Here is a 14032-nt window from a genome sequence, read left to right as displayed (position 1 = left end):
GAAATGTGGCACCCCAGGGGTCTGGTTGCCACAGTGGTAGAAATACCATGTCTGAGAGCGAGCATGGGTTTTCCTTGTCAGGAGCACTGTAACATGCAACACCTGCTGCCCCAGTCCAGGGAGCTGAGGAACCTGCCCTTTATAAACTGGGTCTGGGGCGGGGTTAATGAGTCAGAGTCTAGTGAGAGTCAAAGCAGCAAGCAAGGAGCTCTGTAGGAGACAGGAGCTGAAGGCCAGGGACTTGAGCTAGCAGAGCTTGTCCTGGCCGAAGACGCAGAGAACCGGACACAGGAGTCCGAGGCTGTGAGGATTTCCACATCCAGCAGCAGAAACCACCTGGCAGGGGATTTCAGGTCCTCTGGCCATAGGAAGCCCAGAGGCTCAGTCACACGCAAGGGACCGGCACCGCCATCGAGGAGCGGAGGCTACCAAAAGCCCCAAGTCACCAGCCATACGGGTGAGCACCACACGGTACACTCAGGGACGTGGGCTACTACACAACTACAGCAAGGTAGCCAGGAAGAGTGCAGTCAGACGGGAAGGCCTACACCTCCACCTGGCCAGGGGGACTCTTGTTCGCTCACAGACTGACCAGGCCTCTAATGTTAGCCAGTACTCCCGGCAGGACCTTCTTCATTACCAACAGTAAAGACTCTGAACTGCACTACACGGACTCTGAGTCATTTCTGCTGCGCCCATGCACCACAACCCTCATCATCTACACACGCTGCCCTGAGGCTATACTCCTTATACTACCCTCTGCTGCGCACCCAACATCAGCCTCAGCGGTCTGCCCCGCAGCGGCGGTTCTCAGTGACCGCGATCCATGGGTGGCGTAGTCGGACATTTAAACATTGAAAACCAAATAAACAGATCCGCCACTGGTTTGACCACCCTGAACCACGGGACTGGGTCGCCGCCACGGAGACTACAACCCCCAGCATTACACAGAGACCCGGCTATTTTCACAAGATAAACTAAAAATATATTGACCTAAATTTACCATTAATATAAAGTACAATGTGTTACAAAATAACACTATCAGAATCACGGGGATATGTTAAGCATTCCAGTGTTATTGCCACATAAAGTGATACATGTCAGATTTAAAAAACGATGCTTGGTCATGAAGCTCTAAATTGGCTGTAACTAATAGGTTACAAATCAATATTAAACTAAAAGAAATCATGGTATATTTCATTTCATCACAAGTGATGCCCATCTGTCTACTGCTTAGCTTAGAAAGAGTTAAATTACAAAATCCAGAAGAATTCAGGATGGCTGAGCGGTCTAAGGCGCTACGTTCAGGTAGCAGTCTCTCCTGGATGCGTGGGTTTGAATCCCACTTCTGACATTTGCTTTTTCTTTCAAGAAATTGTACACCTTCACTCCTGTTACTGATCTGTTGGGGTTCTGCTCTATTGGTGGCAATCTCAAATTGAAAACTAAAAGTGATGGGGCTTAGCAAAACCAATTCTCAACGTTGGCACTTTGGCAGTGTTCCTGGGGGTCCTTGAGGCAAATCTTAAATGTCCTGAATTTGTGTTTTCACAAAAGACTTCTGGGAACATCAAATAGTTTCTTTGTGCATATGTTAGTTGTTGCTTTGGCATCGGAAAAATACTGTGGATAGGAAAATGGGAGGGACTATTTCATCTCTATGTGTTCTCTGTCCCTATTAGGGCAGAGAGTGAACCTCCTAAGGTGCTGTCGTGGAAGATTCCTAGAAACCGAATTACCAGTAAGTCTAATTTCAGATTTTTTTACCTCAGGCATCAATAGACGATATATATACTTAATAAACAAAAGCTAAAAGAGCAGATGAACATAGTTTAACAAGTCTGAAATGCGCATGTGATACTGACATCAAAGTTTCACCACATTTTGGGACAAATGTTTTCACTTTCAACATTAACAATCAGTAGAATATTTCCTCTAAATTTGCATCTCCTATCTTCACTCCAATTGTTTGCACCTAAGAAAAAAATAAAGCTTGATGCAACATTATGCTTACAAATTGTGTTTTATGCTCAATCATCACCTGTCCTACAGAGACACAGTCAGAATTACCCTGGCTAATTAAGTAAATTTGAAAATGTAAAAAAAATGCAGAATTGCTGTTTTTTTCTATTCATTCACAAAGAATTAATGTAAGTTCTTAAAATGTACGCAAAATAGCGGGACTTTCAAATATAGATAATCTTGCAAAAACAAGTTAAAGTAAAAATAAATACATCCAGTTGTGACATCTACAGTGTGTTGAACATTCCTGAATCTAAATGTGTCCTGCCGAAAAAGCTCAGTTGGGAGAGCGTTAGACTGACGATCTAAAAGTGCCGGGTTTCGGCAAAAGTTTTTTTCTTCACCCATTAAATTTTCTGCAGAAAATAAACAAAGCATATGGACTGACTGTTTACAGAGAATGTAAAAGTCCTAATCATTATAACTATCTACAGGAAATAAAATGATAGAAACTTGAGAACTGAACACTTTTAACTTTTGAGGAAAATAATATTTTTTTGTAATTTTTCCTTCATTCTGGACGTCATCACTTTGTTTTATTTTAGTTTGACTTAGCTGTATGAGGATTTAAAGGAAACCTGATAGCTAATACGGGCAGCATGTATCAGACACTAGCTGAATGATTTCAGCCATTTATGTTTGACTATGAATCGCTGTGGCATTACTGAGACAAATATGCTTCAAAAATATGCCAGGAACAAAGCTGTTTGGGGAAAAAGCCAGGAAGGCAAAAAACATAAGCCCAAACTCAGGACCATCATCTTTCATTCTAAAAATAGGGGTTTCCACGGTAATGGTAAGACAAAGAATCCACAGATTTGGCATTTCTCTAGCGAGGAGAGCCCACTTAAAATGTATGGGGTGCTTGTCTCCATAAGCGCAAGCTGGGCACTAAACTGGCTTATTTGCAATTCTAGATGTTGCAGAGTGAAAACACCTGTTGGACAAAAATAGTAATTGCCGGTGTTGATGAATTCATTGTGAGGAGTAATTTATAAAATGGGATCACTTTGGAGGGGTTTCTGCTGTTTTGGTACTTTTGGAACTCCGCAAATGTCACCCTCAAAATATTCTTGCAAAATCTGCATTCCCAAAACCCAAATAGCGCTCTTACTTTCAAAGCCCTGCTGTGTGACCAAACAGTAGTTTCTGAAGACATATCGGCATCACCACATTTCAATGAAATTGTACAACTTTAGATATTTTCACAAGAAAAACTAAATATATATTGACCTAAATTTACCATTAATATAAAGTACAATGTATTACAAAATAACACTATAAGAATCAAGGGGATATGTTAAGCATTCCAGTGTTATTGCCACATAAAGTGATACATGTCAGATTTAAAAAACGGTGCTTGGTCATGAAGCTCAAAATTGGCTGTAACTAATAGGTTACAAATGAATATTGAAATAAAATAATTCATGGTATATTTCCTTTCATCACAAGTAATGCTCATCTTTCTACTGCTTAGCTTAGAAAGAGTTAAATTAAAACAACCAGCAGAAGTCAGGATGGCCGAGCGGTCTAAGGCGCTTAGTTCCGGTCACAGTTTCTCCTGAAGATGTGGGTTCAAATCCCACTTCTGACCTTAGCATTTTCTTTCAAGAAATTGTATAGCTTCATTCCTGTTACTGATCAGTTGGGGTTCCGCTCCATTGGTGGCAATATGAAATCGAAAACTAAAAGTGATGGGGCTTAGCAAAACCAATTCTCAATGTTTGCACTTTGTCAGTATTCTTGGGGGTCGTTGACGCAAATCTTAAATGTCCTGAATTTGTGCTTTCACTAAAGACTTCTGGGAACATCAAATAGTTTCTTTGTGCATATGTTAGTTGTTGCTTTGGCATCGGAAAAATACTGTGGATAGGAAAATGGGAGGAAATATTTCATCTCTATGTGTTCTCTGTCCCTATTGGGGCAGAGAATGAACCTCCTAAGGTGCTGTCGTGGAAGATTCCTAGAAACCGAATTACCAGTAAGTCTAATTTCAGATTTTTTTACCTCAGGCATCAATAGACTATAAATATACTTAATAAACAAAAGCTAAAAGAGCAGATGAACATAGTTTAACAAGTCTGAAATGCGCATGTGATACTGACATAAAAGTTTCACCACATTTTGGGACAAATGTTTTCACTTTCAACATTAACAATCAGTAGAATATTTTCTCTAAATTTGCATCTCTTTTCTTCACTTAAAATTGTTTGAACCTAAGAAGAAAATAAAGCTTGATGCAACATTATGCTTACAAATTGTGTTTTATGCTCAATCATCACCTGTCCTACAAAGACACATTCAGAATTAGCCTAGCGAATTGAGTAAATTTGAAAATGTAAAAAAAATGCAGAATTGCTGTTTTTTCTATTCATTCACAGAGAATTTATGTAAGTTCTTAAATATGTACGCAAAATAGCGGGACTTTCAAATATAGATAATCTTGCAAAAACAAGTCAAAGTAAAAATAAATACATCCAGTTGTGACATCTACAGTGTGTTGAACATTCCTGAATCTAAATGTGTCCTGCCGAAATAGGTCAGTTGGGAGAGCGTTAGACTGAAGATCTAAAGGTACATGGTTCAATCCTGGGTTTCGGCAAAAGTTTTTTTCTTCACCCATTAAATTTTAAGCAGAAAATAAACAAAGCATATGGACTGACTGTTTACAGAGAATGTAAAAATCCTAATCATTATAACTATCTACAGGAAAAAAAATGATAGAAACTTGAGAACTGAACACTTTTAACTTTTGAGGAAAATAATATTTTTTGTAATTTTTCCTTCATTCCGGACGTCATCACTTTGTTTTATTTTAGTTTGACTTAGCTGTATGAGGATTTAAAGGAAACCTGATAGCTAATACGGGCAGCATGTATCAGACACTAGCTGAATGATTTCAGCCATTTATGTTTGACTATGAATCGCTGTGGCTTTTCTGAGACAAATATGCTTCAAAAATATGGCAGGAACAAAGCTGTTTGGGGAAAAAGCCAGGATAGCAAAAAACACAAGCCCCAACTCAGGACCGTCATCTTTCCTTCTAAAAAATAGGGGTTTCCACGTTAATGGTAAGACAAAGAATCCACAGATTTGGCATTTCTCTAGCGAGTAGAGCCCACTTAAAATGTATGGGTTGCTTGTCTCCATAAGCGCAAGCTGGGCACTAAACTGGCTTATTTGCAATTCTGGATGCTGCAGAGTGAAAACACCTGTTGGACAAAAATAGTAATTGCCGGTGTTGATGAATTCATTATGAGGAGTAATTTATAAAATGGGATCACTTTGGAAGGGTTTCTGCTGTTTTGGTACTTTTGGAACTCCGCAAATGTCACCCTCAAAATATTCTTGCAAAATCTGCATTCCCAAAACACAAATAGCGCTCTTACTTTCAAAGCCCTGCTGTGTGACCAAACAGTAGTTTCTGAAGACATATGGGGCATCACCGCATTTCAATGAAATTGTGCAACTTTAGATATTTTCACAAGAAAAACTAAATATATATTGACTATTGTTGAGCGATACCTTCCGATATCAGGAAATATCGTATCGGATTGGATCGGGCCGATACCCAAAAAGTATCGGATATCGCCGATTCCGATACCGGAAACCAATGCAAGTCAATGGGACAGAAATATCGGAATGAAAATAAACCCTTTCTTTCCTTGTAGGTTAATTCTACATGAAGTAAAACAACTAAGAATAATGTAGAATGACATGAAAAGCCGGCAATTCATCAGCGGCATTCACCGGTACCCGACAATTTACAACAGAAGAATAGAGCTTCACACATAGATTAGGTGACAGTGTTGCTTACTGTACTTGTCATTTAGTGTAAAGGATTTTTTAAAAAAATAATAGTGTTTTCGTGCACCGTCTCTTTAAGAAAGCCGGCCGGCAATTCAGCATCTGTACCCGACAATTTAGAATAGAAGGAATAGAGCTTCACACATAGATTACATAGATAGAAACATGTCAGTCACATATATATGAAGTACAGTGACAGTGTTGATTACTGTACTTGTCATTTAGTGTTAAAATAAAGGATTTATTTAAAAAAAAATTGGCGTGGGGTTCCCCTTAATTTTAGGCTCTAGCGGAGGTTAAGCAGACAGCTGGGGCAAATGTTTGAAGCCTGGGAAGGGGGTAATACCCACGGAGCTTCCCAGGCAACTAATATCAGCCCCCAGCTGAATACCTAGCCTTTACTAGCTATTAAAATGGGGGAACCCCCCCAAAAAAATAACGTGGGGTCCCCCCTAATTTAATAGCTAGCAAAGGCTAGGCAGACAGCTGGGGGCTGATTTTAATAGCCCAGGAAGGGTGCCATGAATATTGGCCCCCTCCCAGGCTAGAAACACCAGCCGTCAGCCGCCCCAGAAATGGCGCATCCATAGGATGCGCCAATTCTGGCACTTAGCCTCGCTCTTCCCACTGCCCTGTAGCGGTTGCAGTGGGGTAATAGGGCTGGGGTTGATGTCAGCTTATAATGCCAGCTGACATCAAGCCCAGGTTAGTAATGGAGAGGCGTCTATAAGACACCCCCATTACTAACCCCATAGTCAAAGTTAAAAGAAAACACAAACACAAAGAATAAAGTCCTTTAATTGAAATAAACACACAATTCTTTATTGTTCTAAATTAAACCATACTTACCATCACGCCCATTCCAGCTGAAGCCAACGATCTCCTGCAATAAAAGAAAAATAATAAAGCAACATCATCCTTACCTTTCGATGGTTCCCAGGACAGCTCCAGCTCTGCTACATCGAGATGACAGGCTGGACCGCAGCAGAACGCTGCCATCCAGCCTGTCATCCCGCAGACACTGAGAAGCGCAGGCATGCTTGCGCTCCTCAGTGTCTCTCTGTGACGTCATCCAGATGAGCCGAGTTAATGTCCAATGAACTCAGCTCACCTCATGCACGTCACTGACAGCGTGGAAAAATTCTCCTGCACTCAGCGCTTCAGCGTGAGAATTCTCCCACGCTGTCAGTGACATACATGAGGTGAGGTCATGTCCAATGAACTCAGCTCACCTCATGCACGTCACTGACAGCGTGGGAAAATTCTCACGCTGAAGTGCTGAGTGCAGGAGAATTTTCCCACGCTGTCAGTGACGTGCATGAGGTGAGCTGAGTTCATTGGACATGACCTCGGCTCATCTTTATGCCGTCACAGCCAGACACTGAGGAGTGGAAGTATGCCTGCGCTTCTCAGTGTCTGCGGGATGACAGGCTGGATGGCAGCGTTCTGCTGCGGTCCAGCCTGTCATCTCGATGTAGCAGAGCTGAAGCTGTCGTGGGAGCCATGGAAAGGTAAGGATGATGTTGCTTTATTATTTTACTTTTATTGCAGGAGATCGTTGGCTTCAGCTGGAATGGGCGTGATGGTAAGTATGGTTTAATTTAGAACAATAAAGAATTGTGTGTTTATTTCAATTAAAGGACTTTTTTCTGGGTGTTGTGTTTTTTTAAATACTTTACTAGAAATTCATGGTGGTCATGTCTAATATTGGCGTGACCCCATGAATTTCGGGCTTAGGGCCCTTTATTACCCAGTGAGCCACCGCACCAGGGCCCTGGATGAGTTGGGTACAGCGCCAGAAGATGGCGCTTCTATGAACGCGCCATTTTCTGGGGCGGCTGCGGACTGCAATTTGCAGCGGGGGTGGCCCAGAAAGCTTGGGTCTCCCTGCGCTGCGGATTCCAGCCCCCAGCTGCCTAGTTGTACCTGGCTGGGCACAAAAATAGGGCGAAGCCCCACGCATTTTTTTTTTAAATTATTTCATGAAATTCATGGAATAATTAAGAAAAAAAGGGCTTCCCTATATTGTTGTGTCCGGCCAGGTACAAAATAGGCAGCTGGTGGTTGGGGGCAGCCCGTTCCTGCCTGCTGTACCTGGCTGGACACAAATATAGTGCGAAGCCCCACGTCAATTTTTTTTAAATCATTTCAGGAAATTCATGAAATAATTAAAAAAAATTGATGTGGGGCTTCGCCCTATATTTGTGTCCAGTCAGGTACAGCAGGCAGGAACGGGCTGCCCCCAACCACCAGCTGCCTATTTGTACCTAGCCGGACACAACAATATAGGGAATCCCTTTTTTTCTTAATTATTCCATGAATTTCATGAATTTAAAAAAAAAATACGTGGAGCTTCGCCCTATTTTTGTGTCCAGCCAGGTACAACTAGGCAGCTGGGGGCTGGAATCCGCAGCGCAGGGAGGCCCAAGCTTTCTGGGCCCCACCCGCTGCAAATTGCAGTCCGCAGCCGCCCCGGAAAATGGCGCGTTCATAGAAGCGCCATCTTCTGGCGCTGTACCCAACTCATCCAGGGCCCTGGTGCGGTGGCTCACTGGGTAATAAAGGGGTTAAGGCCAGCTTGGCATTATCAGCTGGCTCTAAGCCCGAAATTCACGGGGTCACGCCAATATTAGACATGACCACCATGAATTTCTAGTAAAGTATTTAAAAAAAACACAAACACCCAGAAAAAAGTCCTTTAATTGAAATAAACACACAATTCTTTATTGTTCTAAATTAAACCATACTTACCATCACGCCCATTCCAGCTGAAGCCAACGATCTCCTGCAATAAAAGTAAAATAATAAAGCAACATCATCCTTACCTTTCCATGGCTCCCACGACGGCTCCAGCTCTGCTACATCGAGATGACAGGCTGGACCGCAGCACAATGCCGCCATCCAGCCTGTCATCCCGCAGACACTGAGAAGCGCAGGCATGCTTGCGCTCCTCAGTGTCTGGCTGTGACGGCATCCAGATGAGCCGAGTTAATGTCCAATGAACTCAGCTCACCTCATGCACGTCACTGACAGCGTGGGAAAATTTTCACGCTGAAGCACTGAGTGCAGGAGAATTTTCCCACGCTGTCAGTGACGTGCATGAGGTGAGCTCATGTCCAATGAACTCAGCTCACCTCATGTATGTCACTGACAGCGTGGGAGAAGTCTCACGCTGAAGCGCTGAGTGCAGGAGAATTTTCCCACGCTGTCAGTGACGTGCATGAGGTGAGCTGAGTTCATTGGACATGACCTCGGCTCATCTGGATGCCGTCACAGCCAGACACTGAGGAGCGCAAGCATGCCTGCGCTTCTCAGTGTCTGCGGGATGACAGTCTGGATGGCAGCGTTCTGCTGCGGTCCAGCCTGTCATCTCGATGTAGCAGAGCTGAAGCTGTCGTGGGAACCATGGAAAGGTAAGGATGAGGTTGCTTTATTATTTTTCTTTTATTGCAGGAGATCGTTGGCTTCAGCTGGAATGGGCGTGACTGTAAGTATAGTTTAATTTAGAACAATAAAGAATTGTGTCTTTATTTCAATTAAAGGACTTTTTTCTGGGTGTTTGTGTTTTTTTAAATACTTTACTAGAAATTCATGGCGGTCATGTCTAATATTGGCGTGACCCCATGAATTTCGGGCTTAGGGCCAGCTGATAATGCCAAGCTGGCCTTAACCCCCTTATTACCCAGTGAGCCACCGCACCAGGGCCCTGGATGAGTTGGGTACAGCGCCAAAAGATGGCGCTTCTATGAACGCGCCATTTTCCGGGGTGGCTGCGGACTGCAATTTGCAGCGGGTGGGGCCCAGAAAGCTTGGGCCTCCCTGCGCTGCGGATTCCAGCCCTCAGCTGCCTAGTTGTACCTGGCTGGACACAAAAATAGGGCGAAGCCCCACGTATTTTTTTTTTTAATTATTTCATGAAATTCATGGAATAATTAAGAAAAAAAGGGCTTCCCTATATTGTTTTGTCCGGCTAGGTACAAATAGGCAGCTGGTGGTTGGGGGCAGCCCGTTCCTGCCTGCTGTACCTGACTGGACACAAATATAGTGCGAAGCCCCACATAATTTTTTTTTAATTATTTCATGAATTTCCTGAAATAATTAAAAAAAAATTGACGTGGGGCTTTGCACTATATTTGTGTCCAGCCAGGTACAGCAGGCAGGAACGGGCTGCCCCCAACCACCAGCTGCCTATTTGTACCTGGTTGGACACAACAATATAGGGAAGCCCTTTTTTTCTTAATTATTCCATGAATTTCATGAAATAATTAAAAAAAAAAAAAACGTGGAGCTTCTCCCTATTTTTGTGTCCAGCCAGGTACAACTAGGCAGCTGGGGGCTGGAATCTGCAGCGCAGGGAGGCCCAAGCTTTCTGCCCCCCCCCCGGCTGAAAATTGCAGTCCGCAGCCGCCCCGGAAAATGGCGCTTCATAGAAGCTGGATGCTGTACCTGGCTGGCATACAAAAATATGGCGAAGCCCACGTCAAAAGTTTTGGGAAAAATTAATTAAAAAATAAATAATAATTTAGGGACTGCATCTTTATTAACTTCTCAAATGTCATTTAGTGTTAAAATAAAGGATTTATTTAAAAAAAAAATGGCGTGGGATCCCCCATAATTTTAGTCTCTAGCGGAGGTTAAGCAGACGGCTGGGGCATATGTTTGAAGCCTGGGAAGGGGGTAAAACCCACGGAGCTTCCCAGGCTACTAATATCAGCCCCCAGCTGAATACCTAGCCTTTACTAGCTATTAAAATGGGGGACCCCCCCCAAAAAAATGACGTGGGGTCCCCCCTATTTTAATAGCTAGCAAAGGCTAGGCAGACAGCTGGGGGCTGATATTAATAGCCCCGGAAGGGTGCCATGAATATTGGCCCCCTCCCAGGCTAGAAACACCAGCCGTCAGCCGCCCCAGAAATGGCGCATCCATAGGATGCGTCAATTCTGGCACTTAGCCTTGCTCTTCCACGCTGCCCTGGTGCGGTGGCAGGGGGTAATAGTGGTGGGGTTCATGTCAGCGCCAGCTGCCATGAAGCCCAGGTTAGTAATGATGGGCGTCTATAAGACACCCCCATTACTAACCTACAAAGTGTTAAAAAGAAAAAACACACTACACCAAGAAAAAAATAATTTATTTGAAATAAACCACACCATTTTATTTAATTCTTAGTTTACTAAAAATAATAGTTACCTGCACACGTTCCTGCGCTGATCTCCCATGCACAGCTGTCACATCTGGAGATGGTGACAGCTGTGCATGGCTGCTGTAAGCTCACACTGCCGGGAACACGTCCGCTCCCGGCAGCGGGAGCCACTGACTGAGGTCACCGGAGTGCATTCAGGCAGCGCAGCTCCGGAGACCTCCTTTACGGCACTGCTGTACCGTGGGAATTTCTCACGATACAGCAGGGCCGTAAAGGAGCTAACCGGAGCAGCGCTGCCTGAACTCCGGTGAACCCTTACGGCCCCGTCATTGTAGCGGCGGCAGCGGTTCAGAGCGGTCACATTCTATGTGGCTGCTCTAAACTGGAGATCTTCGTGGGACACTCGTGGACAACTACGGAGGGGTAAGGATAAGGTTGTGGTTTATTATTTTATATTTTATTACAGGAGATCGATGGCTTCGGGGAATTAGGTGTCTAGGTGAGTATAGGTGTAGTTTTTTATTTTTTACTTTATTTTAGGTGGCGATCGGCGGGGACAGGTAATGTATAAACTAATTTCTTTTAGGTAACCACTGGCCACCAATGACATGTATTTAACATTTATTGGGGACACAAAGGGCAATTTAAATAGCAGGATCAGGCTGATGGGAACTACTGCTCCCATCGAGCTGATCCTGCTGGCACGAGTGGACGGGGGACAGACATAGGCCGATGGGAGTAGTAGTGTCACATCGGCCTATGTCTGCCTGCACGCACAGACACCGCGCACACATCGCACAGACACCGCACACACCCGCACACATCGCACAGACACCGCAAACACCCGCAGACATCGCACAGACACCGCGCACACCTGCACAAACATCGCACAGACACCCCGCACACACTAATCATGACGGGCTGATGGTCTGGGAGGTGTGGCTGACCTGTGCGGCCATGGGAAAGTTCATGTGAGTTCATGCAGTCAAGCATGAACTCACATGAACCCTCTGAGGGCACCGCGGCGACTTCAAATGAACAGCTGATCGGCATCACCTGATACCTCAGCTGTTCATTTGAAATAACCGGCGGGAAAGCGCAGCACAGAACGGGAAAGCCGGCGGTGAAGTCTTTTCACTGCCGGCTTCCCCGCCCGGGTCCTTCGCTCCCCGCTCCTTTGTGCTGCACTCCCCACCCGGTCCTAATTTACGATTGGGATTGGAGGTGGCGAGGGGAGCGGAGGATCGGGGTGGGAGGCTGCGGGGAAGCAGTATGGGGCTGTGTGATTGGTTAAAAGCCGGCGGCATTTTACCGCGCGCCGGCTTTTAAACAATCAGGAGAATTCTCCCCCGCTGGGATGGCATTCTGATGACAGGCTGGATCGCGCTGCCATCCAACTTGTCATCCTTCACAGACACTGCAGAGCACAGGCATTATGGGAACTTCCGATTCCGGTATTCGATATTGTAAAAGTATCGGAATTAAGTATCGGAATTCCGATACCGCGAATATCGGCCGATACCCGATATTACAGTATCGGAATGCTCAACACTAATATTGACCTAAATTTACCATTAATATAAAGTACAATGTGTTACAAAATATCACTATCAGAATCACGGGGATATGTTAAGCATTCCAGTGTTATTGCCACATAAAGTGATACATGTCAGATTTAAAAAAAGGTTATGAAGCTCAAAATTGGCTGTAACTAATAGGTTACGAATCAATATTAAAATAAAAGAAATCATGGTATATTTCCTTTCATCACAAGTAATGCTCATCTTTCTACTGCTTGGCTTAGAAAGAGTTAAATTACAAAAGCCAGAAGAAGTCAGGATTAGAGATGAGCGGTGTTGGAATCGAACTGTTCGCCAATCTCAAATTCGAGCTGTTTTGAGCGGTTTTCGATCCATTCGGCGAACACGAACAATTTGAAAAAATTCAGCTTTTCGAGGTAATGTTCGGTAACTGTTCGTGCACCAAAATCATAACTGGATTTTTTCACTGTAATGCTGATAATCAATGTTAATATGTAGTTTGAGTGTACAGCCGGGCGGGGGGAGGGGCAGGGGATGGATCTCTGCAAAAATAATGAAGATCTCCATTTTTTTTCTCTTTCCCACATTTACAGTGGGGCGGTGCAATCTGTCAGCCTATCAGCAGCGCACACACAGAGCGAACTGCTTTTTTTCACACAAGCAAGGGCATGTGTCATTGGCTGTGTATGTCACATGTCCTTGCCCTATAAGACCCAGCCATTTTCCCCGTCGCCACCATTTTCACACTGCTGCAGCTGCATGTTAGACGGCACGGCTGTTGCTGTGTGCGCTATACTTTCAGTGTTAATTTCAATCCAATTTTCTCAGAAATATACAGATAGCTTGGGAGTAGGGAATAGTTCTTATTGCAGTCCTTTTGAGGACTAGGTTACAGCATTTCCTACGACTTTTAACAGGCAGGTCTGTGCTCTTAAATAGACAGCTTGGGAGTAGGGACTAGTTTTAATTGCAGTCCTTTTGAGGACTAGGTTACAGCATTTCCTACGACATTTTGCCAGGCAGGTCTGTGCCAGTGCGTGTTAGTCTGTGGAGTAGCGTATCTGTGTTGCAAGCTACACCACCTGTGTATAGAATACAATTTTTTTTACTTCACCTAGCCAAGTAAAACCTTTTGGGCATAGCATCATTCTATTACGCCATCTGTACTAAGCTCCACCAGCTTGCAAATTAGAAATAATTTTTATCTGCATCTTGCTCGGAGAATAATTTTGGGCCTGTAGCAGTGTGTGGGACTTATTGTATTAGTCCATCTATACTATGTTCCACCAGCTTGCAAATTAGAAATAATTTTTATCTGCATCTAGTTCGGAAAATAATTTTGGGCCTGTAGCAGTGTGTGGGACTTATTGTATTAGTACATCTATACTAAGCTCCACCAGCTTGCAAATTAGAAATAATTTTTATCTGCATCTAGCTCGGAAAATAATTTTGGGCCTGTAGCAGTGTGTGGGACTTATGGTATTAGTCCATCTATACTAAGCTCCACCAGCTTGCAATTTAG

At 43.9% G+C, this 14032-nt stretch overlaps 1 non-coding gene across 1 annotated transcript; it reads left to right on the top strand.

Annotated features, from left to right (window-relative positions):
• The first annotated feature begins 4551 nt into the window (after nucleotides 1-4551).
• Nucleotides 4552-4624, top strand: TRNAF-GAA (transfer RNA phenylalanine (anticodon GAA)). Its single transcript has one exon. It is a non-coding gene; the product is annotated as a tRNA-Phe (tRNA).
• Nucleotides 4625-14032: the final 9408 nt, after the last annotated feature.

This window comes from Phyllobates terribilis, unplaced genomic scaffold (assembly GCF_046119375.1).
Source record: "Phyllobates terribilis strain yellow unplaced genomic scaffold, ASM4611937v1 Scaffold_12__6_contigs__length_324123572, whole genome shotgun sequence".
In the NCBI taxonomy this organism is placed as follows: Eukaryota; Metazoa; Chordata; class Amphibia; order Anura; family Dendrobatidae; genus Phyllobates; species Phyllobates terribilis.
This window is presented reverse-complemented; position numbering and strand designations above follow the sequence as displayed.